Source organism: Bison bison, unplaced genomic scaffold (assembly GCF_000754665.1).
Source record: "Bison bison bison isolate TAMUID 2011002044 unplaced genomic scaffold, Bison_UMD1.0 scf7180017864205, whole genome shotgun sequence".
Classification (NCBI taxonomy): Eukaryota; Metazoa; Chordata; class Mammalia; order Artiodactyla; family Bovidae; genus Bison; species Bison bison.
The window spans coordinates 1507984-1532237 of NW_011494777.1; the positions used below are offsets into that span (position 1 = coordinate 1507984).

Consider the following 24254-nt stretch of genomic DNA (forward strand, 5'->3'; position numbering starts at 1 on the left):
GTCCGGGGATGTGTGTGCGCGGGCTCCTCCGGGTGGAAGCCCTGTTTACATGTCAGCGCGGGCCGGTTTCCCTTCCTCTTGGTACTTCTCTTGCCGAGCTGCCGACTCCCCGGGACTAACGGGCCGGACTCTCCTTGCCTTTCCTCCACCCGGCATCACTTTCCCGGACGGCTCGCGCGGCTCTCCGCACGCCCGGCTCCGGCACTCCGCGCCCGGGCTGCGCCAGCTCCGGGGCAGGACTCCCTCCCGCCTCTCGAGGAGGGTCCCTCGCCTGCGGAGCCGCTTCTCCTAAAGGGAGCAGCCCTGAGCCGGCCGCCCTGGGGGATGCCAGGTGGCCAGATCTTCCTACTCCCACCCCTACTCTTGTCTCGCGCCCGGGTCCAGCTTGCCAAATGCAGCCCAGACGGACGGGTCAGGGTCTGGGTTTCACCGCAGACTTCAGGAGGGTTCACTGCCTGCTCCCTCTGGAAGGGGGAAGTGGGGTCAGGAGCAGAGAGGAGGGACAGCCCCTAATGTGACGGGCCTTAGAGGACCGAGAGGAATGAATGGGACCAGGAGTTGGCTGCGAGGCTACCCCACAACTGCAAGCCCGAGCCGGTCTGGAAAATCTATTAGGCTGGTGAGGAGGGGACTGGCAGAGCCCACCATTCCCCGAACTCAAAGGAATCAAATCTTTGCTCAGGGTTGAGTAAGAGGAGGCTCAGATGTTGGGCTTGGAGAATTCAAGAGATTTTTATCATTTGGGTGGGGTAGTGGTTTTATTTTCTAAGTTTTTTTTTTTTTTTTTTCTTCTGAGAGTTTGAAATATGCTGACTTAAGTAAAAGGCACCAACAGCAGGAACTTGAAAATCTGGAGATGAGATTACTGATTGTATTGGGTTAAAAGGAGCCTCTGTGAGTCTGGGTTCCTCCAGTTTAAAGTGTGTGGGTGAGGTGTCAGTTGAGGAGATGAGGTTGCTGTAGGGGGGGAACCAGTAGATGGGGGTCCTGTCACTGGTCATTTAATGTCTTTCTCCCTTCTTTTGGTGGATGTGTGCAAGTGTCTCCGTATGTCTGGTTTAGTAATAAGATGCTCCAGTCTAGAAAACTCCCCTCACCGGGACACTTGCCACTGGCCCAGAAGGCCCCTCTGACCCGGAAGGGTGGTAAGATGGCTCCAGGGTCTTGATGTGGACACCCTAAGGAGAAGTGAAGCAATGTCTCCCCAGTGCTCAGACCTCTCAGCACAGGCCCTGAGGGTAGGGAGGAAGCTGTGGTCTGTGTACCCAGAATGTGCTAACCTCTGTAGATGCACACGCAGGGATTGGCATGGCCAGCAGTGAGAGCAAGCTTAGGCCAGGACCCTGGTGGGGGTGACAGGCTTCTTTGCTGCAGGGGTGATGGAAGCCCATCAGTCCATCCAGACCTTCCCCTGGGGCACCTTCCATCTCCCATCCAGCTTGCCTGAATATGAGACCGACCAGCAGAGCAGCGGCTTTTCAGGTCGTCATCTTCTGCCCAGCGTTCAGAACTGCCCATCGTTCTGAAGGACTGAGTCTTTAGTGTATACTTTGGTATTTAAATTGTGTGAAAACCACAGTTTCCTGTTCATGTGTGACCTTCGGATCTTGGGGTTCCCAGACCCCACTCCCACAGGGGTTCCAACACTATGTGTGGAGAGGATGTGGACAAGGAGAGGCCCCGGGACTTCTGGTCTCTGTGTGAGGATGCACAGTCCACGAAGCCAGTTTGAGCTTCAGACTCTGTAAAAGTGAAACAGTGGGACTGAATTACCTCTGCAATAGTATCTTTCCAATCGTTTCAGTTCCTAGGATATCTTGCTCACATGCTCTTGCAAGAACATGGAACTCCAAGTTCAGGAAATCCAGTTCTAGATTGAGAGAGCTCAGAAGACAGCACGTACCATGTGGAATTTGTAGACACAAATCCAGAATGTGTATTTGCAGTTTGAATGGCCTTGACACATCATCTTTGACTGATTTGGGGATGTGATTTTTATGCACCTGCGTATTTCTTCTTCATCTATAAAGCATGTTGATATTTCAGAATACCTCTGGGTTTCATCACTGGGGAAGCTCTTTGGTCCAGTTTGCCAGGGAGGTTTTTTGCAGAAGCTTTTTATTTTGTGATTACAAAACCTCAACCTCATCACTCTTGTTATAATAAGTCCTTCTGTATCATGCTCTCTTCTCTCCAATAATGTCTCCTGGGAAGGCTCTGCACATCACGTTGGGAGCACCAACATTTGCTGGAGCCCTTCCACTCTTCATTTGCCACAGGCAAGTCCGTCTAAATATTAAACAACACCTTTCCCCGCCCTGCTCCCCCACGGTGATGTTATCAGTTGTTGAAAAGCACGTGATACTGGTTGCTGCTTTAAGAATGACCTGGTTTCAAATATTGCATCTTAGATCTAGGAAGTCTTCAATTGAATCTGTTTATTTCATCTGTGGAAGCTTGATTCAGTCAGTGCATATGCTACCATTAAAGATGGGGAAAGAATCAGAGAAAATCTAGATGTGGTGAATGGAATAGGGAAATGAACTGGGGACTTGGAGTCAGAGAACCCAGGCTCAGTCTCCATTCTGGGAGACTCAGTTTTCTCATCTGTAAAGTGGAGCCAAAGTACCTTCTTGCCATAAGTCACAGTAAGGATTCAATAAAGTTTGGTACCTTCATTGACTGTATGTTAGTTGACTTTCTCCTTGGGGACAGGGCTTGTGGGGATCAATTGGTCAGAAAATTAGTTCATAGGTCTGGATTTATTATATACATCTTCATTAATTCTACAAATATTAATTAGGTGTCTCTTATGTTCCAAAGCTCTGCTTTATGTGTTGAGGCTAAAGTGAAAAGTGAAAGTGTTAGTTGCTCAGTCGTGTCTGATTCTTTGCGACCCTGTGGACTGAAGCCCGCCAGCTCCTCTGTCCATGGGATTCTCCAGACAAGAATACTGGAGTGGGTTGCCGTGCCCTCCTCCAGGGAATCTTCCTGACCCAGGGATTGAACCTGCATCTCTTAGATTGCAGGCAGATTCTTTACCGTCTGAGCCACCAAGATAGGAATCAAAACCTTGCTGGAAGTTATGCTCTGGTGGAGGAGACAGACACGTACATAAATAATTGTGTGCCCAACCTGATACGTCTTCTGAAGAACAATAAAGCGGATTAGGGAATAGACAGGGATGTGGTTAGATAGCCAGGATGGTCAGGACGGTGCTTCCAACAGAGTCCCAGCTGAGCATAAATACAGTCAGTTTTCATCATTTACCTCGGGAAAGCACCGCACCACACAACAGTACATGTGGGGAGAACAAAATGGGAAAGGAGGGCTGAAGTGTCAGCTGGGCTTTGAAAACCATCAGAGTCCATAAGCCATACTGGCCCAGGCGGCAAGTCACCACGGACACTGTGTGTCCAGTTGGAAAACTTCAGGATGAGCCCCCTGGAAGAAAGCAACAGGCTCCTCCATCCATGGGATTTTCCAGGCAAGAGTACTGGAGTGGGTTGCCATTGCCTTCTCCGAGAGTGAGGGGTACCCGGGAACAAAGACTTTACTTCTGTCCTTAAAGATGGATGCTGCCTTCACTCTGGGAGTGAACTGTTCCCCCACCTGTGCCTTTAATTAACCTTCATAGCACCTGGACTCATGCAAACTCAGGGCACCTCAAGCTGTGTCTCTGTCTGGTGACCACAGAGAATTGCCTCCCTTGAGGAGTCACCAAGCGGTGAATCCTGTTTTGTTCCTGAATAATTTCTACCAAAAAAGCTTCCTCCCACGTCTGCTGTTGTTCCACTTCAGGCTTTCAGGACTGCAACTTTAGAGCTTTAGTGGTTATTTAGCTCCATATCCTTGTTTTATGGGAGGGAAACTGAGGCCCAGAGGTGTTTGCTGAATTATCCAAGATCACACAGCTGACTAGCGACAGAGTCAGGGTAAGAATGAGGGTCCTTACCCTCAGCCAGTATTCTTTCCATTTCCTAGGAACATTTCATTTGCTTTCTTTATATTATTATGAATTGTAGGATCCTGGAAGTGGTGTGTATGTGTGAGAAAGAGAGACGGAGGCAGATAAGCCATTAAAAAAATTATGGAGAATCTTGACAGTTTGGACTAAAGACTGTTTCTCTTATTTAATAGAAATGTATTTCCATACTTAAGAAAAAAATCTCAAATGTTTGTATAGGATTTTTACATAACTGTTCTCCAAAACAAATCCTCCTCTTTCTGTAGACAAACAAGGTCTCCACTACCAGGAGACAAAAAGAAAGAGAGTATTTTACTTAAATAGGCCCCTTTACAGACCAGGGACAGGTGGGCTGAATTACTATTTCAGTTCTTTTAATAATTGAATATTTGACTATTGAAATAGAATGTATTCAGATGCATTAGAATGTATCTTATGGGTCTACCTTCCAGTCTGTGTAGTAAGTAGGTCTTTTAATAACAGCTGCATTATATAAGATTTAGAATTTCAATGTCTCTTTTTATTTGGGGTCAAACAGTTAACTTGGCACTGGCTTTAAAAAGTGGTTCATTTAAACCAAATCTATTTTTTTTTAAAGAAATACAACGTTAGACAAATGTTAGCATTGAGTTGCCCCAGCAAAAGAAAAAGCTGGAAAATTTTTTATAATGATGAACCACCAGGCTGGATTTCTAATGGTCTGAGGCCTTTATCATCCCTCAAATATCAGAAAATATCCCTATGTTGTAAGTCAACACTCAGGCCCTCAGCAAGGTCCTTGTCTTCTTGGGAAAAGTCTCATCCTGCTTGAAGCTTGATAAAAAAGATTTTCAGATTAGGACCTAACTATTTAGGGTTGGAATGAAAAACATCTACTATTTTCATTTATTTGAGACAAGCAGTTGCATTATGTAGGTAGAGAATAATGTTTTTGTTTTGAATAACAAGTCTTTCTTTTTTGGCCTGTCTTGAAACAGTTTTTCTAAGCCTTATCTTTTGTTTGTTGCTTTGTGACAAATGGAGAAGACTAAAGGACATTGGCCTCTACCTGCGCACACACACACACACACACACACACACACTCACACACACACAGTCTCACAAAATCTTCAACCAGCCATAATAGGTTTTTTTGAAATCTCAGAGCTATGCAGGTGTCTTTCTCTCTGCAGAAAATGACACCCTGTTTCATTTTCTGTGGCTTCAATGATATTTATCTATAGTGCTCATCCCATTCATGGGATGCATTTTATGCTTATCTATATTTCCCATTCACAGGAAAGCAAAACAGTGGGACAGTTTTGCTAAATGGTATCACTCTACCTTTTCTACTGACCTGGTAGACCCAACGTCAGTGGCCCAGACTTTGAGATATTCCCCTAGAGGCAATGGATGGGGTTTGTCTGTCCCCGCACTGTCACCCTTAGGGCCATCTTAACAGATGGCTTTGACATTTGACAGAATTAGACAGTCTATGGACTAACCCTTTTCTGCGCAGAGCGAGCTGGTCTTATGGGAACTTGTCACCTTGGTCTCATGGGCATCATAAGCTGATTCCACCTGTGTTAATGCAGGTCAGGAGGTCTGCTGCATGGCTGTTAGGCAGGGGCTGAACTAGGTACTAAATGCTATCAAGACACCAGGCTGGTGGCAAAAGGGCTCCTGCCCTAGAGACACAGCAGGAGGAGAAGCTGTGTGTGTGTGTGCATGCACACCCAGCAGAATGCAGTAGTGTGTGTGCAGTAGAAGAAGGAAAGAGCAATTTCAACTGGAGAGACACAGAAAAGACAGAAGTAGTCATGTGTTTGCCCCTTTCTGTTTACAAAGCATTTTCATGTTCATCCTTGCATTTAATGTTCACTACAACCCTTTGGGAGGTAGTATCGTCACATCTCTGTTTTATCAGGGAGAAATGAAAGTTCAGAGAGGTTAAGTAACCCTAAGATGACAGCGAATAGGTGACATACTTGGTTTTCAAGCCCAGTGTGTTTCTGTTTCCAGAATGCTTGTTTGTTTTTCTTCACACCAGCCACAAGGCCTCTTGGCCCAGGTAGACCTTGACTTTGAAAGATGGGTAGGACTTGCACAGGAAGATATGGGTCAAGGGCTTTCTAGGAAAGTAGAATACTGTGGGGGTGGGGCATATGAAGGAGAAGGTAAAGTGGAAATATTGGATGGAATAGATTATGGATGATCTTAAATACTGTAAGTGAGCATTTGGATCTTGCAAAACACGTGGAAAGGAGGAATCACAAAATTTTTAGTAGAGGGCTGATCTATATAACTGTAAAAATTTGTCAGGAATGGAATCTCATCCTAGTCTTATCCTGCTCCTTAGGAGATGGAAAACAAAAACGAAAAAGAAATGGAGATGGAAGTGGCTCTATCACTTATCAGAGGCCGCAAGAATTAAGTAGCAGAAAGGATTAGACAACCAGTCATAGATTCAGGGTACCAGACTATGTTGCCAGCTGTTTGATTATTAAATATGGAGTCAAGGCAGAGAGGAGAAACTCGATTTCACCAGATCTGATAAAAATATGATTCTCCTTCCCTTCTCTGATTGTGTCTTCTTTCACAGTGTTCTAGAGACTTCGCCACAAGCTGTCTTTTCAACCAGGCCATCCATCCTGGGCTACCAACTTAGTTCCTTTTTAGAATGAGTCAGCAGATAGTAAATGAGAAGAGACAAAAGGAAAAGCTGTTTCCTGAAAGGCAAATCCAAAATCTATGGAACTTCAGACAGATCTGACATACTTTCATAGACTGGCTGGGCCCATCATCTCACTTAGAAATACTGATATTTCACCGGTGCAAACCAAAACCTATGTGACTTATCACTATCTTTCCAAGGACAACCAGAAATCAGGTGCTCAGACGCCTTTTCAGATCCTTCAGATCTACTTCTCAACAGCTTAAAAATGGCTTCTACCCACAAAAATGAACCAAAATACTGAATATTTGAGATATTTTCCCTCTTTGGGGAACAGTGTGCCTGCTGTTTAGGTCATGATCAAAATTCCAGAGTGTGTAAGTTTTCACTTCCAAGAGAATGCAGACTTGAAATGTGAAATGCATTCCCCACGGCAGGGCCCATTTTCTCAGACGGCGACAGGTGTCCCCAGGAACAAAAGACCGCGTGTCACACCCCAGTGTGCACGTGTAGGTGATCAGTGTTACAGGTGCCGTGGGAGCTTCCACTCTGCATTTCTAGACCGCCGTGGGTTTCAGGTGTCTACTGGAATCTAACAATCCAAGAAGAGACTTTTTAGGTCTCATATATGGGAATTCATTGATTTTCCATGAGAAGGAGTCTGAGAGTGAACAGTTTGGCAGGACTGTAGAAGAAATGTGAGAACAAACAGGTTGATATAAAATTACCCAGTTTGTGAGTTGTCAACGCTGTTACAATATATATCGATGCATGTATTTAGGGGGAATTATTTTTTAAATTTTTGTTTATTTGACTGTGCTGGGTCTTAGTTGCCGCATGCGGGATCTTTAGTTGTGGCTTGCGAACCCTTAGTTGCAGCGTGTGGGATCTAGTTCCCTGACTGGGGATCAAACCAAGGGCCCCCGCGCTGGGACCATGGAATCTTAGCCACTGGACCACCAGAGAAGTTCCCTAGGTTGAAATTCTTATGCTTGAAGAGTTCTTTTGTCTTTAGGGATTTATCCCTTAATTCTTACTCATGCATTTACTCATTCAACTAAACACTGAAAACTTTTGCCAGGCACAAAGCTTTATATAAACGAACAAGAGCCGGATGTCTTTACTGCTTCTTCTAGGCATCTAGAGGGTAGAGGTTTCTCTGCTCACTGATTTTAAAGTTTCCAAAAGAAGCAGTACTCACTAAGGGCCTCTTTATCCATGGCTTTGTATTACAAGGAAGTGTAGGCACATTTTCCCAAGGGTAACACCCAGCCTATAATTTTTTAATTGCCCTTTTACTCGGGGTGATACTAGTCCTGGAATGGACATTTTTGGAAATCCAGGGTTTCAGCCAAGGAAACTCTTTCTTCTTATTCTCCCTTTCTCAGCTCTAGTTCCTCCTTTTGTATATTGACATCAAGAAAAATACCGTAAGCAGTCTCTTACCTTGGTGGGTAGCACTTTTTATGCCTGGTTTTTCCTAAAGCTGAGATGGCATCCCAGGCAAAGGGCCAAAAAATTATTTAAAAAGAAAAATACCGTAAGTAAAGTGAAAAGACAAATGAGAAACCGAGAAAGACTATTTCCCATCCATCAAGCAGAGGGCACATGTCTTAAAACACAAAGATTATGTGGAATCTAGAAAAATGGTATAGATGCTCTTATTTACAAAGCAGAAGTAGAGACACAGACATAAAGATCAAATATACCAAAGGGGAAGTGGGGTGGGATGAATTGGGAGATTGGGATTGACATATATACGTTATTGACACTGTGTATAAAATACATTAACTAATGAGAACCGACTGTATAGCACAGGGAACTCCACTCAAGCACTGTGCTGACCTGAATGGAAAGGAAATCCAAAAAAGAGGGGATATATGTGTGTGTTAATATATAAACTGATACAGGGCTTCCCTAGTGGCTCAGTGGTAAAGAATCTGCCTGCCAATGCAGGAGATGCAGTTTCTATCCCTGGGTTGGGAGGATCCCCTGGAGAAGGAAACGGCAACCCACTCCAGTATTCTTGCCTGGGAAATCCCAAGCCTGGCAGGCTGCAGTCTGTGAGGTCGCCAAGAGTCGGACACGACTTACCGACTAAACAACAACAGAAATTAAGACAACACTGTAAAGCAATCATACTCCAATAAAAGTCAATTAAAATATAATAATAAAGACTGTTTACAAATAAATAAGAAAAAGGTAGACCACATAGCAGAAAAATAGACCAAAGATGCTATAAATAAATGCTAGAAAAAGAAATATAAATGGTCAGAAAGCATATGAAAAGAATCTCAGGCATCTATATATTCAAATGAAATTAATGAAATTCCAACATTTATCACCTATGAGGATAGCAAAGATGAAAACAGCTTACTATTGCCTCATGGCAGAAAGAGTAAAGGGAAATGTCTCTCACTATTCCTGCTAGTGGGACTCTAACTTGGTACACTCACTCTAGGAGGCAATTTGGAAACATTTATTGAGATGTTAAGTGTTTATATACAAATTTGATGATAATTCCAATTCTAAAAATGTATCAGACATATTCAGTCAAATACCAAAGATAAATGTACAAGATGTCTTTTGTAGCATTGTTGGTAAGGGCAAGAATTGGGAAAACTCTAAATATCCATCAATAGGGTACTAGACAAATTGATTTTAGAAGACTCAGGTAAAAAATATCATGTAGTCGTTAAGTGGAATAAAATCAATTGTGTATACACACTGACTTAGAAAATTCTCCAAAGTATCTTAATACATGGAAAAAAACATCACAAAATGTGTGGTTCCATTTCTATAAAAAAAGATGAAAGTTTGTTTTTTTATTTATGGATATACTTTTCCAGAGGTTGTCTATGCATAAATAATCATAATAGATGTGTGTGTGTGTGTGTTTGTGTTTTGATTTTAACAGCCGCTACTTACGGGCAGGACTTTTACTTTTCACACTATAAACATGGAGTATTTGACTTTTTAAATCACTAGTATATATTACTCTTATCCTTTTAAAAACTGATGTAAAAGAGGGACTAGAAATAGATTTGTAAAAAAGAATAAGCTGAACACTGTCATTCTATCCCCAATGTGTTGCTCTCAGAGACTCTGGGATTCCATTTCGCAGTAACATACAGAGAAAAACTGTCCAGCCAAGGGTCTGGGGACCTGAATTGTAGCCCCAGCTCTACCCCAAAGGAGTTCTGGGAGCTTAGACAAGGCATTTCCCTGCAACAGTATTTGTGTAAATTTCCTCGTGTTAAAGGTTTTCTCATGTATAAAATGAAGGTATGATTTCAAAAGTCCCTTTCACCTCCCATGTTTATAAGACTCTAATCCCAGGCAGACTTTAAAAGCATTTCTCATTTGAGGGCTTGGATGACTGAAGCTCTCACAGAAGTTCTGTCTAGCCTATGTGGTTCTTCTTCATAATCCAAGGATAATTCATAGAATGATCTGGGAGCCGGTTGGAGGCTGGGCAGGGAGGGGCTGGGTCTCACGAGGGCCTTCCTGAATTTCTGGGAGCTGGTGTTTTTCTTACCAAGCGACACTGGAGCTGTGTTAATCCCTTTGCATTAATGTAAATGAAGAATAGGGCCTGACTCTGTTTTGGGGGTCTTACGCTCTTTCCCAAAATTTGGTCTCATTTAAAACCCAAAACACATTTGGTCCCAAGTGCCTTTTCCTTGGATTAAAAAAAAAAATTCTGTTTAATTGAAGGGAAATTGAATTCGTCTGGTTTTGATTCATTTACACTTAACTCTTAAAAAAATTTTTTTTGAGGACATATTTGATGTCCAGGAAGGATTTTGAGCCTCTTAATGAGTTTTCAGGGAGGCTTTTTTTTTTCTTCTTCTTAAAACAGGAAGTGGTGCTAGGCTTTGGGCAAACACAGTCAACCCTGAAAAGCCCCAATTCAGTTTGAAACCATATCAGCCACCATTTTGCATGAGCCCCAATGGCCCTTACTAAGCCCTTTCTTTTCCTACTCCTCACCTGAGAGTAACAGACACACTCACCTTCCACCCGAGGGGAAGAGTGTGGAGGGCAGACGATCAGAATCAGGAGAAGGAAGAGAAGGAGCAATTCATTGAGCTCTGACTGTGTACCAATAGCTGTTTTTGCCGTTATGGGCATGCTCACTTTTAAAAAAATTTTATTTTATGCAAGGATAGTTCATTTCTGCTGTAGAGCAAAGTCATTCAGTTATACATATATGTACATGCTTTTTCATATTCTCCGTTTTGGTCTATCACAGGATATCAAATATAGTTCCCTGTGCTATACAATAGGACCTTGTTTATCCATTCGCTATGTAATAATTTGCATCCGCTAATCCCAAACTCCCAATCCATCCCTCCGCTTGGCAACCACAAGTCTGGTCTCTAGGACATGGTCCCTTTTGATCCTTGTAACGACCCTATGCTGTATGTACTGTTTCATTTTGGAGATGTGAAATAGCTTATCCGAGGCCAAGAGGACAGAAAGTGGAAAGGCAATGATTTGAACCTTATCCTGTTTGCCTCCGAAGTTCATAGAGTTTAGCCTCTGTGATCCGTTGCCAGTTTGACACATGCACATCCATAAAACTGAGGCTCCAAACTCAGTCCATCTATGGAGGACTTGCAGGTGGTGGTGGGCTTCCCAAGTGGCTCACTGGTAAAGAGTCCACCTGCCAATGCAGGATATGTGGATTCGATTCCTGGCTCAGGAAGGTCCCCTGGAGTAGGAAACAGCAACCCACTACAGTGTTTTTGCCTGAGAAATCCCCTGGACAGAGGAGCCTGGTGGGCTACAGTCCATGGGGTCACAAAGAACTGGACACAACTGAGCAACTGAGCCCGCAGGCAGTAGTGTTTGTCTGCGTGACCCCTCTGCTCTAGACGGGTCTCGCTCTATCCTCAACATCCTGTCCTTAAGAAGGGTTCAGCCCTCTGTTCCCCAGGTTAAGAGTCCCTGCCTGACTCTGCTGGCAGATGGACTGGGTAGCAGTTGGGCAAGGGAAGGGGAAACTGATAGGTTCCATTTTACTTTTTAAATTTGTTTTTCTTGGAGTTTAGTTGCTTTACAATGTGTGTTTGTTTCTGCTGTACAACAACTGAATCAGCTATATGTATACATATATCTCCTCCCTCTTGAGCCTCCCTCCAGCCTGCTCCCAACCCACCCCTCTAGGTCCTCAGGTCCTCAGAGAGCACAAGCTGAGCTCCGTGTGCTGTATGGCAGGCTCCCACCAGCTCTCCATCTTACACATGGCAGTGCCTATATGTGAGTGCCACTCTCTCAGATCGTCCCACCCTCTACGAGCTATCAAAATGATTTGATGTGAAAAAAAAAAAGCTCTTGTAGCTCAGTAGAGAATAGCATATTCTTTGACTCAATGATGCTTCCTCTTATACAATTTCATGCTTTCTCTTCTCCTCTCTGGATCTAACTCTGGCTGTCTTTTTCATTCTCTTTCACTTACACACACACACATAAATTACACACACTTAAAAAAAAAATCTGATGGGGGATGTGTTTCTATGAAAGACAAAGAAGGGGACATTTTGCAAGGTTAAAAGGGAGTCGTCAAGAAAGGCTAACTTCAGGCTCCAGTTTCTCCCGAATAGCATTTCTTGTTATTTCAAGGCTGATTGACTTACAACTGCATCCCCAGCCACCTCACATCAATTCCTTTTATCAGCTCAAGTGAGACTTCCTGTGGACTGGCCCAGCTTCCTGATGTATTTCCTTTTTCCTTTGGCAGAACAAAGAAAACCATAGCTCCAAGGATCCTTGGAACCAAACATCATTTAGCACTGAAGAACCTATTATTTAAAATGTTTTATTCTCAATGTGGAGGCCGTGTGCTTGGCTTTGGGTTTTCTTACCGCCTGCGGCGTACCCCCCTGCCCTGTGTACGTCGTCACGGTGGACCTCGGGTGCAACTCTCAGGGGTCAAGGAGGCACTCGAACTCATCGCAGTTGTAGTTTGATTTTACTCCAAGAGGGAAAATTAACCCATTCTCCTCCTGAGCACCTCCTCCACCCCATACACACATATGCCTCTGGGAGTCACATGAAGACCTCTGTGTATAGGGTTTATGTTTTTGTCACCCTAATTCAACATAATCTGTCAGCAAAGAATTGCTTACTTAGAGATGTCAGCTTATCTTTGTTTGAAGTTCTAACTCTAGAAACATGCATATAAGAAAAGAAACTTCAAATTGTATCCCAAGGATCACTGGTGTTAACTGAAGAGGAAATTCCAGAAATTGGGATAAAGGTGTTTCTTTTCTCTTTCGCTTAGAGGACTCCATATTACCCATTACCACTTGGTTTCACCTCCTACTCTACACCTTATTTCTGAAAGGGCTTTAGCTTAATTCCCAGTAAGCAGTTCAGTTCAGTTCAGTTCAGTCGCTCAGTCGTGGCCGACTCTTTGCAACCCCATGAATTGCAGCACGCCAGACCTCCCTGTCCATCACCAGCTCCCGGAGTTCACTCAGACTCAGGTCCATCGAGTCAGTGATGCCTTCCAACCATCTCATCCTCTGTCGTCCCCTTCTCCTCCTGCCCCCAATCCCTCCCAGCATCAGAGTCTTTTCCAATGAGTCAACTCTTTGCATGAGGTGGCCAAAGTATTGAGTTTCAAGCTTCAACATCAGTCCTTCCAATGAACACTCAGGACTGATCTCCTTTAGAATGGACTGGTTGGATCTCCTTGCAGTCCAAGGGACTCTCAAGAGTCTTCTCTAACACCACAGTTCAAAAGCATCAATTCTTTGGTGCTCAGCTTTCTTCACAGTCCAACTCTCACATCCATACATGACTACTGGAAAAACCATAGCTTTGACTAGACGGACCTTTGTTGGCAAAGAAATGTCTCTGCTTTTGAATATGCTATCTAGGTTGGTCATAACTTTGAGAACACTACTAAGAGAGCTGCCTGGGGATGTCCTGGTGATACAGTGGCTAAGACTCTGTGCTTCCAAGGCACAGGCCCCAGTTCTATCCTTGGTCAGGGAACTAAGATCCCACAGGCTGCACAAAACAGTCAAGTTAAAAAAGTTTGCTTGTATTTGTCATATTGCCCAAGGCAGACATCGCACTGAGTACCCATCCCTGAGATTGTTAGAAGATAAGAGGCCATCATACCAAAGAAGTATCTAGGTTTCAAGGTCTGATGTGTCTAAAGATGAGAACTGGACAGCGGAACGCAGGTATCCATTCCCTACATTTCACGATAAGAGTGTTTCCACAAGTAAAGATATCAAGCCTCATCGGATCCACAGGTGAACCTGCTTTCTTTGCCTTTCAGTCTTATTTCCTGGCCATTGTATAATTCTCCTGTGGAGTCAAACAGGGCACTTTCCATAGGAACCGCCGATGCATCTAAGCAGTCATGCAGCCACTCAAATGCAGCCTTTCTCTTTACAAAGATCACTGGTTTGAAATGGAAAACAGTTGAAACTGCAATATAGCTCCCCTGGCAAAAGATGTATTTTTCAGACAACAGGAATTATCATGGATAATTCACATTGATTTTTCCCAACCCAATCCTCAGTGTAATCATTTCTAGATGTAAATGCTTTGAAAAGGGGTGATCTTGAGAAAAAAGTCACTCAGCAACTGTATTGTGTGAGGTGAGTGTGTGAGGGTAGGTAAGGGCTCAGTGAGGATACTAAGCCTCAAATAACCTGCTTTGAGGATGCCAGGAGAAAAGGGCTAAGTTTTCTGCACTGATACAGAAAAACATGAGATCTTTCTTTTCCCAGCTCTGCCACCAGCCTTGTACCTACATCTGTGACCAGTCAGGAATCTTAGAGAACAAAGACCCATGCATTATCTCTCTCAGTCCCCAAAATGCTATCTGTAGAAAACCATATACGTACAGTCCACTCTGGTATCACCCTGTGCATTGGCTCGAGGATTCCAAAATCAGCAGATGCTCAAGTCGCTTACATTTTGCTGTCCATATCCTCAGCTTCTCCATTTGGCAGATTCAACCCACCACAGATCAGAAATACTATTATAAAACGTCCGCGATCAGTTGCATATAGGGATGAGGAACCCTTGCAAACAAGGGACAGACTGTACTGACCTTAGTTTTCTCTACCATAAGAGCATATTGGGGGCAACAAGTATAGCCAGTCTTGATCAAATAAGGTCTTTGCTGCAACACAGGACTCCTTTTGAAGTCAAGGACTCGAGGGACACCTGTACTTTCTGCACTTTTCAAGAAAGAGAGAGAAAAGGCAGACTGCTTGTCTGGAAACGTGCTTCAGGAAATTTGGTGTGCAGAGAATTTTCCCAGGGTGCCTCATGGAAGAGGCATCGAGGCATGCAGACTTGCCCCTCTGGGCACTGGGGCCTCTAAAGTCCTTGGTTCTGCAGATCTGTGGTTCCCTATCTACTTTCTGATCTGTACTGTTGTAAAGGGAAATCGCAGTCCTCCTTCTCTGCCTTCTCAGAGTTTGCCCTGCAAGGTGTTACAGGCAAGCCACGATCAGTCAGTGGGGCTGGGTTTGGATCACCTTGGAATTAATCATTTCTTCTCATCAGTTTGGACTGGGCAGGATCTAGATTCTGTTCCGCCCAGAGCACCTTTTTAAAAAACTATTTAGGCCCTGTATGTATTTCATGGAAAATTTCACACGCCTGTTTTTGATTCACTTCCAATTAAAGGCTCAAAATGCTGGTTTTGTAAGAGTGCTTTGATGATTCAGATTCTTGTTGGTTGATCTTTTTTTTTTTCCTTTCTCCTCCTCAAAGAAGTTTAATAAATGTTGCTCAGGCATTTGCATGCTTAATTGTTTAAAATAATTGGAAACAGGAGAGACCGTTTACTGTATGTGCACAAAACGAGGATATTTATGAGCCAGATGCCTTGGTGAAGGTGACTCTTATGGGAAAATAAAGAATATGACGGAAGGTGGACAACTTGGTGTCCCCACCGCTGGGAGGGCAGGGTGCTCTGAGCTCAGTTCCTCCGGAATGGTCAGGGGCATATTACGGGAAACACAGGAGTCCCTCTTAATGCAGCCAGTCAGCATCAACAGGCTATCCATGGGATGGTCAGTCTCACCAGAGATGGACCAGGTGGACTGGTGTTCCAATGCTAATGCTGATCCCTCTTATTGGAGGCAGTCCATTGTCTGCAGTGACAGCAAGTGCATCCCTTGCCTCCTTCTTCTTACTCGATAAAAAGCCTTGATGATGAACCTACCTGCACAAACCTCTGCGCTAAATGAAAAAGAGACCAACGCAGCAGGCCCCCTAGGACCTGTGGAAGCAGTCCCAGGCTCTGCCTGTGTACCGGTCCCTCTGAAGTGCTCACAAGGGCACGGGGCATCTGGTAATCTGATTTCTGCTCCTGGCTTTGCCTTTGGCTGGTTGGGTGACACTGGACAAGTTTCTCCCCTTTTCTTAACTTCTCTTCTCTATCTACCCAAAAGGATAAAGAAGAGGAATAGTCAGTCCTCTTCTGTCTTGACTTTGGTGAAAATCTGGCCTGCTAGATTGCTTTGAATTTCTTGAAGAAAAGCATTAATTAATTACTGCCATTTGCCAAGCAACTCAGCAACTCCTTACATGGTGCTTCTTGTTGTCAATTGTCAAGCAAGCATCATTTCCAATTCTGAGTCTTATTTGGACAACTTACTCTTCTCTCTTTATTGTTACAGGCTGGTTAGCCCTATTAAGCCGGAGTTACACAGTGTAACTTCGTGTTCGCACAGTGTCATGTGGGGATGCGGTGTGGGGCTTCTTGGCTGAGAAAGGTGACAGAAACCTTTATCCTGGTGGGCAGTGAGATGCTATAGTGTTTTGCAGATTACCGTGATGCTGGCAGAATGGCTCCTGTGCAATTCAAAGTGTGAAAATCTAGGTTTGAAAGCAGCTGATTAGCTGTGTGATCTTGGGCTAGATAGTCTCTCATCTCCTCCCTTCCTGTCTGTAAAATAAAACCAGTCGTAAGTAATATGAAATTTTCTACTGCCATACTGACCAATAATAAGAATCAAAATAAGTGGAAGAAAAAACACTTTGTAAAGAGCTATGGGAATCTGCCTGCCTAGCAGGAGACGTGGGTTTATTCCCTGGGTTGGGAAGATCCTCTGGAGAAGGAAATGGCAACCCATTCCAGTATTCTTGTCTGGGAAATCCCATGGACAGAGAAGCCTGGTGGGCTACAGTCCATGAGATTGCAAAGAGTCAGACATGACTTAGTGAGTAAACAGCAATGTAAATACTGGTTATTATTATCTTAGTTATTATTCTCATCCAGGTGGATGTTTGAACATAACAGGCTGTCCATGGAATTCTCCAGGCAAGAATAGTGAAGTGGGTTGCCATTCCCTTCTCCAGGGTATCTTCCTGACTCAGGGATGGAACCCATGTCTCCTGCATTATAGGCAGATTCTTTACTATCTGAGCCACTAGGGAAGCCCTAAGAGATAATAATTGTTGCTTAAATGGAGTCCATGGGTTACTTTTTTCTGACTTTCATGGTTCCCAAGACTTACTTGCATTTGGTAAAATTCGTCAGCTATTTATTCATATCTCTTTGCTAGTAGAGACACTCTCCCCTACAAATGCACCAGAACAGACCAAACATCCCATATTCCTCCTCTCCCCTCCCTCATATCCGGCCATTGTTCTCCTCCTGAAACTCCCATCCCCATCAATGGGGGTTTTACGTAAAACCCGATGGCAGGATGTGAGTGCAGCTTCAGGAATTCCAGGCTTGTGCTGCTGATAAAGAGTTGTGTCCAACTGAAAACACCAGTGAAACAAAATTCCCTTGTCCAAACTATGCTACTCAGGTTTTGTTTTTTAACTTTTGTCTCTGCCTTTAAAGAGTCAAAAACCCTCCTAGAATATAAGCCATGTATCTTGTACCACTTCCCCTTGCGAATGGTTTTTCAATGCTCATCTAGTGAGCAACCACTGCCCCCACTACTTGTACCACCTCGTCTGTCTCCTCCCTGTCCTTGTGGGAACACAGGACCAGGACTGAAGTGGGTTGACTCAGTGGGAGCTGACATTTCAGTCCTTCCATAGGCTCTGATTTACCTTCCACTTCCAAAAAGAAGAGTCTTCCAGCCTGTAGGAACTGTAGGACTGAACGCTCCTGATCCAGGAATCTGGATTGGTTTGGGATGTGATGGTTTAAGTGTGGAAGTAACTGAAAGCTTAAACTGACTTGAGTGTGAGTGAAGGGGTGACAATGTGGAAGAAGTCATCTACTTTGAAGATGGTCCTCTGCTGGAGCAGAAGGCAGAGATGATGGTGGCTCTTCCCCCAGGCATGGAGACTCAACAGGCAAGCTGTGTCTTTGTTCTCATCCTGCATCAGTAACATTTTAGGAAAGCTTGTCTCTCTCCGTGCTACCCTACACAACCAGTATGACTGTGTGACCAGAGGTGGAATGAAGGGGAAGGATGTTTACCACCATTATACCCACACTGAAGCAGCTAAGTGATAATGAGACACACACAAAAAAGGAAAATGAAGTTGGCTCTTTTCATTTTAAAAGGCTCATCCAGACATTTAGCATTCTGATGAAAAGCTTCTCCTGACATCTTTTTCTGAACAGGTATTAGGGCTTTCTTCTTCGCCAACAGAATTGGGATTTCAAAGTCCACAGGGTGGACACTGAGCTCCTCAGACGTTTATCTATTCTTCAGGAACCGCAGTCCAGCTAAGATCAACCCCACTGTTTCTTTCTCCATGAAAGCAAATGACGACCAAGATCTGTAGGCTGTATTGAAGGAGTATTCTGTGTTTTTTCTACACCGAAACCACAGAGTAAAGGTAAAGAGATTAGAGAGCATCTCAAATATATATTTCAAACTATGAAGAACATCTCACACAAACTCAGCCTTGCAGAAAATTCATTTTGACAGTGGTATCTATCTTTGGGTGGTTAAATTGTATAAAGGTTTTCTAGACATACTTAATATCATACCATCTTAGCTACGTCCAGTGTCTTGCCTGAAGATGTTACAGATTTGGAAATCGCTAATTAACACGTTCTCATCTTTTTCAAGTAACTCTTAACATTCTGGTTTTAAATTTATTTGAGTGGGAGGGAGAGTGATATTTTCCTGGTCTGTAGAAAGCTTAAACATCTGGTTTTGGAAAAGACTAATTCATTGGAAACCTCATGAGAGATGTGGTTCTTATATAACTTTTAGGATAAGAGATTTGGGAAATTTCATTAATACTTCTCAGCTTTCTTAACCTGATCTTAAAGGCAAAGTGGAAGATTAAGCAAACTGTCTTCATCTGGGATGTCCAGTAGAACTTTCTACAAAGGAGGCACATGCCCTGTTCTACACCATCCCCTATAGTAGCCACTAACCTAACTATTGAGGTAGCTTCTAAGGCCTTGAAATGTGGCTGGTGCAAAGAAGAACTTAGTTTTTAATTTCATTCCATTTCCTTCTAGTTAATCTACATTTAATTCACATGTGGCTAGTGGCTCCCGTATTAGACCATGCAAGTCTGTATATTTCAGGTCAAAAATGGTCTTAAAATCTGAATTCAGTTGGAGAGTATATTTATGTGGATTATTTTTATTTGAGTCAGCAATGTGTGGTCCACATAGAGACTAACATTTCCATTGATTCTTATGACTGACATTAAAGCAAAATCAAAGGAAATGTGGATACCCATCTTTACCCAAATATTACCAGTGCTGGCCTGGGCCTGGAATTAAGGCTACCATCTAGTCTTTTGGCTTCATTGCCAATTCTACACTGGCCTCTAAGAGTATAATGCTGTCTTTTCCCATCTATAAAATGGATGCACTCGGAATCTGTCACCGGGATATTCACAAAAGATGATTAAATGTATATCGGGCTTGTCAAAGAAAGGTGTGGGCTTTTCCTGTAGACCTTTTCACTGAAAATGACCTCAGCCACAGGGAATCCTCCAGAACAAGGTGGTTTCATTTTCCTCGTTTGTAAAATGCTGGATGATGATCAATTGTTTTTAAGGTCATTTTCAGTTCTAATGCTGTGTCCTTCCACGAATATATGATTTTCTCTGACAGTAGATTCCATCCTTTTAACAGAGACTTGGCTTTCTGAGTTCCAAGATCCCTTTAATTCACTGTAAGTAGATTTCTTCTTAAGTTTAAATGTGAGCAAAGTAACTTATTTAGCAAACGGGTAGGTAGAATGGTGACTTTGAACCCCAGTGTCCCTCCAGTGCGTGTTCCCTGGACTTCCATTGCTTTGTGTTATTCTCAGTCACCGGGACCCACGTGCTTGATCTGTCCAAGGCATGGAGCAATTTCTCTCCCTCCTTCATGACCCTGACCCATGGAAAATCGATCATATAACATGCTTTACCTGCTGTGGATTTGGAATGACCGTGAGGAATAAACACCTAGTTCTTCTCTGGGGAGATCTGACCTCCTTCCTAAGGCCTGATTTTTTTTTTTTTTGGCTGTGTGGGCTCTCTCGTTGTGTCTGGCAGGCTTAGTTGCCTCGCAACTTGTGGGATCTTTAGTGCCCTGGACCAGGGATTGAACCCACACCTCCTGCATTGGAAAGAGAATTCTTAACCACTGGACTGCCAGGGAAGTCCCCCTAAGGCCTCTTCATAAGCAGAGCGTGGTAGCTTTTGCTTTGGAAGTCTTCAACTGGAATCACTGAGAAGGTTCATCCTGTGTCTACCCCTGAATCAGTGGCGTGCATTTCTGAGCTGAATTGTTTAAAATCAAGATGGACAGATGTTACAGAGAAAATAGAGCAGAGTTCCCTGCAGGCTAACTAACTACACGATGGTTTTAGGGGTGATGAACCACTGTGGTTCTGCTTCTTTCTTACACTTGCCCTGTAGAAAGGAGAAAGTACAAATCAACTCCGGGGCACCTGTGAGTGCCCAATTCAAGTCTTGGATCATCTCATGCTGATTATGTATAGAATCCATCAAGAGTCGGGTATTTCTATGGCTCATGCATTTTCAGAAAAATCTCTGCAGTTTGAAATCTTCCATCCTTGTTCTTTTCAGATTGCATCTGGAATAAAGTAAGGATGTGTGTGCAGAATATAATTCTGTGATGGTGATAGTTCAGTGACTCCTGGTACATCATGGCAAGCACTGAATTGTGGGTTTTCAGTGTTTGCTGTCAGCTTCTTGAGGGCAGACACCCCACCAGTTTGTCTTTGAGACCTCAGCTCCCTGCACATAGTTGTATATTTATTTATTTTTTTATAACTTTTTATTTTATATTGGAGTATAGCCAATCAACAATGTAATGATAGTATCAGGTGGACAACAGAGAACTCAGTCATATGTATACATGTATCCATTCTCACCCCAACTCCCCTCCCATCCAGGCTGCCACATAACATTGAGCAGAGTTCCTTGTGCTGTACAGTAGGTCTTTGTTGGTTATCCATTTTAAATATGGTAGTGATATTTGTGTATTTATTGAGCACTTTCTGTATGCCAGGTCCTGGGATACAGTGGTTAGAAAAAAGACAGGCAAGGCAGTTTTGGTACAGAAATTGCAGTCAAGATGGGAAAAGAGATACTGAGTGTGTTGTTATAAGGGCAAAGAGTTCTGTGAAGAAGGAAGTAGAAGATGCTTCAGGAGAGTGTACTATGGGGACCTAACCAGTCTCAGAGGTCAAAGGTTTCCCCAAGGAAGTGACATTTAGGCTGAACCCTGAAAGATAAGCACAAGTAGGCATGAAGGAGAACAGGCCTTCAAGAAGTGTTCACGGAATGAATGAATGAAATGCTGGCTTTCTACCGCTCTGCTACATTTAGTGCCTCTAGGCACTGTCTGTGGGTCTGTAAGCCATTTTCTTCAGTAAAGGCAAGTAAGTGAATAAAGAATATCCCAAGAGGACAATGACTTTAAAGGTTTCAAAGACATGATCAGAGTAGTAGTTGACTGAGCACATAAGAGTTCCTTTGTATTGGTTTATAGACTTCTTTTAAAAAGTGTATTTAAGTGGAGGATTGATATGTTTTGAATATGCAGTGCATCCAGAAATGTCAAGGGCAGGAAGATTCTCTAAGGCTTCTTTCCATCTTTGATGATTTCCACAGCATATGGATTGGACTTGTTCTCAGCCTGGCAGACCTCCTCACTGCAGAGTAAGGCTGCTCTTGGGCACACAGGGCTCTGGAAGTCATGCTCACTGGCTTCAGTGTGAGCTGCCCTCAGCCCTTCAGCAGGTCCTGGACCTCCTCATGCTTTGGTTTCCTCAACTTCAGAGCAAAGAGATTCTGCCAATGATAATTTTACCTCGAAGTGATGTTGTAATAAAAATGGCCGTAAGTGCATTTTGTAAGATCAAAAACAAAAAGAAGAAAATAAAAACCCCTGCTGAAGACGCATGCTATCTATATCGAGTGTTTGCTAGAATTTCAGAGAAAGCCATCTGGTCTAAAACTTTACAGAGGTTAAGACTGGGATTGGTTTTTAAGGTCTTTTCTGGAGTGGCTGTGTCCTCTACCTATTTATTTACTTTAAAACAACTTTCCAGGAGCTTTCAGTAATGTCAGAAATGATGGTGGGGTCTTCCCTGGTGGTCCAGTGGCCAAGACTCAGCACTCCCAGTGCAGGGGACCCAGGTTCGATCCCTGGTCAGGGAACTAGATCCTGCATTTGCAACTGAGAGTTCGCATGCTGCAACTAAAAAAAGATGATGATGACAATAATAATAATAATATTAATTGAGTAATTACAGATGAGCCAGGCACTGTCCTGAGCCCTTCAATGCACGTTGGCAACTTCATTTCTACCACAGCCCATGGGTTACATCTGTCATTAGACTTTACCTGAGAGGAACCAAGTGCAGAAAACCCAAGTTTCTTGTCAAAGTGCATGCAACTCATAGGGTCTGTCTGATTTCAGAGACTTTACTCCCTACATATGTGAAATATTTTGAACTTTTCAGAATAAGGGCTCAGGGTTGCTAAGTGATTAAACATATACAATTAATTATTTCTGCCCCAGAATACAAGAGTGTTAACATTAGCAGTTGATTTTTGCAATTCCTTTGGCCTCTGGCGTTCCCACACGCCCCCACCCCTCTTCCTAACTATTGGAGCAGACTTCCGAGGTGATAGTGGTTCAGTTCCAGGCACTGCAGTAAAGCCAGCATCAGCGTAAAGCACGTCACAAGATTTTTCAATTTTTCTTAGGAAAAGCTGCGTTTATACTTTAGTCTATTAAGCGTGCAACTGTATTGCGTCTGAAACCCTTCATTAAAAAACATTTTATTGCTAAAAAATGCTAACCAGGATCTGAGCCTTCAGCAAGTTGTAGAAGCAACATCAAAGATCACTGATCACAGATCCCAATGACAAATATGATAATGATGAAACAGTTTGAAATATTGTGAAAATTGCCACTGTGACACAGAGACACAAAACGCTATTGGAAAAATGGCACTAAGAGACGTGCTTGACATAGGGTGGCCACAAACCTTCAATGTGTCAAAAATGCGACATCTACGAAGCCCAATAAGCAAGGTACGCCTGTATGCTCTTCTGTTGTTTAAGGGGAAAAATAGTTTCCGAACTTGTTCAAGTACAAACGAACTGCCTGAAAACTAGCAAAAGCAGTACTGAAGAACAGACTGTATAAATAGCGGGGGATTCTAGTCTACATTTTGTTCCCACGATCTTAAACTGTTTCTGAGGGTCTTTTTATTACCTCCTCTATCCCCCACCCCATCCCGTTTCGTTGGATGCTACGGAGGAGAACGCATTTCTAACCTTCTTGAAATGGAAACAATAGGATTTGCCTGTGCTACTTTTATTTCCCCACTGGGGAATCTGAGCGATGACCTGATTGAATTCCGCCCATAAAGGTCAGGCTTTGAATTCGAGGCAGAGGAAAAAGCGAAGAAAACATTTTGCAATGATACCCCCTGGGTCCCAAGCATGGAAGGGCCTCTGCTCGGTGCACTGTGGTCTGCTGATAAGGATAACATGGATGACAAGCGGAACATTTCCAGGACAAAGGAAATTCCCTGCTTCATTGTTTAAAGGAAGCCCCGGTCCACTCGGGAGAGCCAGGTTTGGGGCATAGACACAGATTTCTCTGCCGCAGGGACAGAAGAGGCAGAGAAAAGCCAGGAGTGCGGTGGGAATGGGGAGCAGCCCAGCCCCTCGCGTGCCTGCTGCTCCCTAATTTCATCTGGGGAGCACCGGCGGGGTTGGAAGTCAAAAAGAGGTCATTGCAGTTTATGGCGTTCGTCGCAGCTCAGAGCCAGACTGTTAGTGATGGGGGCGCGCAGGCTGGGAGAGTTAAAAGCCCAAATCGTACAATGTGGCCCATTGAGGAATCACAGAAAAAAGCACTAGGAGATTTAGCGAAGCTGATCTGGTTTTGAGTTTAAATTCTGGACCTCCTTCTCTCCCCACCCCCTCCAAGCCAAAATGTCAGCGAAGGGCCTGGTTTCCCTTTATGGAGTGCAGAATAAACAGATCTACGGCGGCAGGAGAGGGGCCCAGTCCCCCAGCCCGTAATGCCAGAGCTGGGGGTGGGGGGCTGTGGGGAAAAGCAGTTATTTTTCTGTCTGGTTAGTATTTGGCATTGACTTTCATTTTCTCCAACCTCTGTTTTCTAGAAGCCTGCCTGTACGGGAAGTACAGGAATAAAGAGAAGCTGATCTG

At 43.7% G+C, this 24254-nt stretch overlaps 1 protein-coding gene across 1 annotated transcript in view; it reads left to right on the forward strand.

The window, feature by feature from the left end:
* The window catches only part of FLI1 (Fli-1 proto-oncogene, ETS transcription factor), a 132001-nt gene that overhangs the window by 811 nt on the left and 106936 nt on the right, over positions 1-24254 (forward strand). The window lies entirely within an intron of this gene.